The following is a 6,689-nucleotide window of genomic DNA, read 5'->3' on the forward strand; positions in this document are numbered from 1 at the left end:
TTGCCATGGAAGGGAGCACACATGATTGGAAGAAGACAGTAGGAAAGCAGAGGTTCAGAAGCAACAAAGCATCTCCAAACGCTTATCTGAAATTCCCACCAATGAATTACATAAGTATCTTTATTTTATCTTACGTTTTATTTATCTTTTAATTATCAAAACCTCATAACAATTTGAATCCGCCAGACTAAGATTTACAGGATGACCATAGCTTGCTTCAAGCCGACAATCTCCGTGGGATCGACCCTTACTCACGTAAGGTATTACTTGGACGACCCAGTGCACTTGCTTATTAGTTGTGCAGAGTTGTAAAACGTGTGAATCACAATTTCGTGCATCATGTTTTTGGCGCTGTTGCCGGAGATTGTTCGAGTTTGAACAACTGACAGTTCATCTTGTTGCTTAGATTCGGTAATTTTATTTTATGTTTAAGATTTTTATTTTTATTTTCAAAAAAAAATAAAATAAAATACAAAAAATTAGTTTTCGAAAAAAATCATTCAAAAATTTTTAAGAATGAATTTTAGAGCTTCATGGGATATGTTGAAACCTGGCTGGCTGTTAAGCCATGTCTAATCTTTTGGACTTAGGTTTCCACTTTCCACTATAAAAAGGACATGTTTATATTTGTTATGCTAAAGTTTGGCTGGCTAGTTGGCCATGTCTAATTCTTTTGGACCGGAGCAATAGAATAACATTGCATGAGCCTTTGCATTCTCATTTAAAATTCTGTGCTAAAGCTTGGCTGGCCATTTGGCCATGTCTAATTCTTGACCGAAGCTTTAGACTAACATTGCATGAATCCTGGAATTCTTATTAAAAATTTTGAATTTCTTTATTTTTTTTCCAAACATAATTTTCGAAAAATACAAAAAAATTTAATAAAATCATAAAAACCAAAAATTTTATGTTTCTTGTTTGAGTCTTGTGTCAAATTTTAAGTTTGGTGTCAATTGAATATTTTTTATTTTTCTTTTATTTTCAAAAATATATTCTTCATGTGTTCTTTCTTGATCTTCAAGTTGTTCTTAATGATTTTCTTTGTTTAATATTGTGATTTTCTTGTTTTGTGTTTTTTTTGTTGTTGTTTTTCATATGTATTTTCGAATTCATAGTGTCTAAACATTAAAAATTTCTAAGTTTGGTGTCTTGCATGTGTTTCTTTTCTAAATTTTCAAAAATATGTTCTTGATGTTTATCATGATCTTCAAAGTGTTTTTGGTGTTCATCTTGATATTCAAAGTGTTCTTGCATGCATTATTTGTTTTGATCTTAAATTTTTATGTTTTGTTTCATTTTGTTGTTTTTCTCTTTCTTCATTAATTCAAAAAAATAAAATAATATCTTTTCCTTATTTGTCTCATAAATTTCGAAATTTTGGATTGACTTAGTCAAAAAATTTTAAAATTTAGTTGTTTCTTATTAGTCAAGTCAAAATTTCAATTTAAAAATCCTATCTTTTCAAATCTTTTTCAAAATCAAATCTTTTTCATTTTTCTTTTGATATTTTCAATTTCTTTCCCAAAATTTTTCAAAATCTTTTTTATTTTTCTCTTAATGTTTCCGAAAATATTTAAACAAATTTTCAAAATCTTTTTCTTATTTTTACTTCATATTTTCAAAATTATTGCTAACATTTAATGTTTTGATTCAAAAAATTTCAAGTTTGTTACTTGCCTGTTAAGAAAGGTTCAATCTTTAAATTCTAGAATCATATCTTTTAGTTTCTTGTTAGTCAAGTCAACAACTTTAATTTTAAAAATCAAATCTTTTTAATTTCCTTTTCAATCTTTTTAAATTCTAATTTTATTTCTTTTAATATTTTCGAATACTAACTAATAATTAAAATAAAAATAAAAATATTTTTCTTTTCTTTTAAACTAATATTCGAATTCTCTCTCTCTCTTCTCTTTCTATTTATTTTTATTTATTTACTAACACTTCTATTCTACTCATAATTCGAACCCTCCCTCTCTCTCCGTGTTCGAATTCTTCTTATTCTCTCTCTACCTCATTCTTCTATTCTTCTACTCACACAAAGGAATCTCTATACTATGACATAGAGGATTGTTCTTCTTTCCTGTTCTCTTCTTTTTCATATGAGCAGGAACAAGGATAAGGACATTCTTGTTGAAGCTGATCCTGAACCTGAAAGGACTCTAAAGAGGAAGCTAAGAGAAGCTAAAGCACTACACTCTGGAGAGGACCTTACAGAAATTTTTGAAAAAGAAGAAGACATGGCAGCCGAAAACAACAACAATGATGGAGATGCAAGGAAGATGCTTGGTGACTTTACTGCACCAACTTCCGACTTCTATGGAAGAAGCATCTCAATTCCTACAATTGGAGTAAACAACTTTAAGCTTAAGCCTCAATTAGTTTCTCTAATGCAGCAGAATTGCAAGTTTCATGGACTTCCATTGGAAGATCCCCATCAGTTCTTAGCTTAATTCTTGCAAATCTGTGACACTGTTAAGACCAATGGGGTTAATCCCGAGGTCTACAGAATTATGCTTTTTCCCTTTGCTGTAAGAGACAGAGCTCAGACATGGTTGGACTCACAACCTAAAGAAAGCCTGAACTCTTGGGAAAAGTTGGTCAATGCTTTCTTGGCAAAATTCTTTCCACCTCAAAAGTTGAGTAAGCTTAGAGTGGAGGTGCAAACCTTCCGACAGAAAGAAGGTGAATCCCTCTATGAAGCTTGGGAAAGATACAAGCAATTGATCAGAAGGTGTCCTTCTGACATGCTTTCAGAATGAAGCATCCTATGTATATTCTATGATGGTCTGTCTGAATTGTCCAAGATGTCATTAGACCACTCTGCTGGTGGATCTATTCATATGAAGAAAACGCCTACAGAAGCCCAGGAACTCATTAAAATGGTTGCAAATAACCAGTTCATGTACACTTCTGAAAGAAATCCTGTGAATAATGGGATGCCTCAGAAGAAAGGAGTTCTTGAGATTGATACTCTGAATGCCATATTGGCTCAGAATAAAATATTGACTCAACAAGTCAATATGATTTCTCAGAATCTGACTGGAATGCAAGCTGCATCCGGTAGTACTAAAGAAGCCTCCTCTGAAGGAGAAGCTTATGACCCTCAAAATCCTGGAATGGAAGAAGTGAATTACATGGGAGAATCCTAAGGAAACACTTACAATCCTTCATGGAGGAATCATCCTAATCTCTCATGTAAGGATCAACAGAAGCCTCAACAAGGCTTCAATAATAATAATGGTGGAAGAAATAAGTTTGGCAATAGCAAGCCTTTTCTATCATATTCTCAGCAACAGATAGAAAATTCTAAGCAGAGCCTCTCTGACTTAGCAACCATAGTCTCTGATCTATCTAAGACCACTCTCAGCTTTATGACTGAAACAAGGTCCTCCATCAGAAATTTGGAGGCACAAGTGGGTCAGCTGAGTAAAAGAGTTACTGAACTCCCTCCAAGTACTCTCCCAAGCAATACAGAAGAGAATCCAAAGAAAGAGTGCAAGGCCATCAATATGTCCAAAATGGCCGAACCTGTATAAGAGGAAAAGGCAGTGAATTCCTGTAAGGAAGACCTCAATGGACGTCCAATGTCCACTAAGGAGTTCCCTAATGAGGAACAAAAGGAATCTGAGGATCATACTGTTGCCATTCATGAGCTCTGATGAGTATTCTTCCTCTGAAGAGGATAAAGATATTTTTGAAGAGCAAGTTGCTCAGTATCTAGGAGCAATCATGAAGCTGAATGCCAAGTTATTTGGTAATGAGACTTAGGAGGATGAACCTCCATTGCTCATGAATGAACTGAATGCCTTGGTTCAACTAAAATTACCTCAGAAGAAACCGGATCCCGGAAAGTTCTTAATACCCTGTACCATAGGAACCATGACCTTTGAGAAGGCTCTGTGTGACTTGGGGTCAGGTATAAACCTCAAGCCACTCTCTGTAATGGAGAAACTAGGGATCTTTGAGGTACAAGCTGCAAGAATCTCACTAGAGTTGGCAGACAAATCAAAGAAACAGGCTTATGGACTTTTAGAGGATGTCTTAGTGAAGGTTGAAGGCCTTTACATCCCTGCTGACCTCATAATCCTAGACACTGGGGAGGATGAGGATGAATCCATCATCCTTAGAAGACCCTTCCTAGCCACAGCAAAGGCAGTGATTGATGTGGACAGAGGAGAGTTAGTCCTTCAATTGAATGAGGACTACCTTGTGTTTAAGGCTCAAGGATCTTCTTCTGTAACCATGGAAAGGAAGCATGAAAAGCTTCTCTCAATACAGAGTCAAACAGAGCCCCCACACTCAACTTCTAAGTTTGGTGTTGAAAGACCACCATTAAGCTCTGAGTCTCTGTGAAGCTCTCTAAGAGCTCATTGTCAAGCTATTGAGATTAAAGAAGCGCTTATTGGGAGGCAACCCAATGTTATTTAATAATATTTATTTATTTTCCATTGTTATGTTATGTCTTCTTTAGGTTGATGATCATGTGGAGTCATAAAAACAACTGCAGAATTAAAGCAGAATAAAAAAAATAGCACACCCTGAAGAACAGGGTTACTGGCATTTCAACGCTAGTAAGGATAGCAGAATGGGCGTTTAACGCCCAGTCTGGCAGCATTCTGGGCGTTAAACGCCAGAATTGGCAGACAGACTGGCGTTTAACGCTAGAAAATGGTGTCTGGTGTCTGTTTGACGGTAAACACCATAAAAGGGCATCAGCCTGGTGTTTAACGCCAGAAAAGGTAGCAGAGCTGGCGTTAAACGCTAGAATTGGCAGACAGAGGGCATTTAAATGCCAGAAAGGTGCAGGGAGCAGAATTCCTTGACACCTCTGGATCTGTGGACCCCACAGGATCCCCACCTACCCCACCTCTCTTTTTCTCCTCTTCACACCTGTCCATAACACTATTCCCTAAACCCCATTCACCTATCAAATCCTATCCTCTTCCCCATAAGCTCTTCACCACTCATATCCATCTACTATTTCCCAAAACCTACTGGTTTGGGAAATCATGATTCACACTTTTCACAACTCCGCACAACTAACCAGCAAGTGCACTGGGTCGTCCAAGTAATAAACCTTACGTGAGTAAGGGTTGATCCAATGGAGATTGTCGGCTTGAAGCAAGCTATAGTCATCCTTGTAAATCTCAGTCAGGCGAATTCAATTGGTTATGAAGTTTTGATAATTGAAAGATAAATAAAACATAAAATAAGATAGAGAGACTTATGTAATTCATTGGTGGGAATTTCATATAAGCGTTTGGAGATGCTTTGTTGCTTCTGAATCTCTGCTTTCCTATTGCCTTCTTCCAATCATGCGTGCTCCCTTCCATGGCAAGCTGTAGGATTTTCTCAGTGAAAATGGTCATCTACTGTTTCTGCACGGCTAATCAACTGTCGGATTTCTTGTCTCGGATGAAAAATACCAGGTACAGCTACCGCATGGCTAATCATCTGTCGGTTCCCGCTAGCGTCGGAATAGGATCCATTGATCCTTTTTTGCACACTGTCACTGCACCCAACATTCGCAGGTTTGAAACTCGTCACAGTCATCCCTTCCCAGATCCTACTCGAAATACCACAGACAAGGTTTAGACTTTCCGAATCTCAGGAATGGTTGCCACTTGGTTCTAGCCTATACCACGAAGATACTAATCTCACAGACTCGGTCCGTATATTAGATACCCAAGAGAATATATTCCAGCTACCGTCCAATGACTACGTTGAACATCATGTAGACCGCTTGTGGTTGTCAGGCACGCGGATCTTGGCTAAGCGAGTAACAAAGATTGGGTAATTGTCACGGGTCACCCCTTCATTCTGACTTAACTGAATTAAGTACGAGAGTATATCTTGGAGAAGAAGTAGGTATGAATTGAATAGAAAATAGTAGTAATTGCATTAATTAATGAAGAACAGCAGAGCTCCACACCTTAATCTATGGGGTGTAGAAACTCCACCGTTGAAAATATATAAGTGAAAAAGGTCTAGGCAAGGCTGTGAGGCCAGCCTCTCAAAACGTGAACAATGGTCAAAAGATCAAAGATCAAAAGATCCCAAGTTTTCAAAAGATCCAAAGTTATCAAATAAATCTCTAAAAGTAGTTTTTATACTAGACTAGTAACCTAGGGTAACAGAAAATGAGTAACTAAGTGCAGATAATGCAGAAATCCACTTCTGGGACCCACTTGGTGTGTGCTTGGGCTGAGCATTAAAGCTTTCATGTGCATAGGCTGTTCTTGGAGTTAAACGCCAGCTTTGGTGCCAGTTTGGGCGGTTTACGCCAGAAAGTTTTAGGCTGGATTTGAGCGCCAGTTTGAGCCATCCAATCTCGGGCAAAGTATAGACTATTATATATTTCTAGAAAGCCCATGATGTCTACTTTCTAACGCAATTGAGAGCGCACCAATTGGGCTTCTGTAACTCCAGAAAATTCATTTCGAGTGCAGCAGGGTCAGAATCCAACAGCATCTGCAGTCCTTTTTCAACCTCTGAATCAGATTTTTGCTTAGGTCCCTCAATTTCAGCCAGAAAATACATGAAATGACAGAAAAACACACAAACTCATAGTAAAGTCCATAAATGTGTTTTTTCCATAAAAACTAATAAAAATATAATAAAAAGTAACTAAAACATACTAAAAACTATGTAAAAACAACCAAACTCCAAACCAAGAGGGTGATAACTCA

The sequence above is a fragment of the Arachis ipaensis genome, chromosome B10, assembly GCF_000816755.2.
Source record: "Arachis ipaensis cultivar K30076 chromosome B10, Araip1.1, whole genome shotgun sequence".
Classification (NCBI taxonomy): Eukaryota; Viridiplantae; Streptophyta; class Magnoliopsida; order Fabales; family Fabaceae; genus Arachis; species Arachis ipaensis.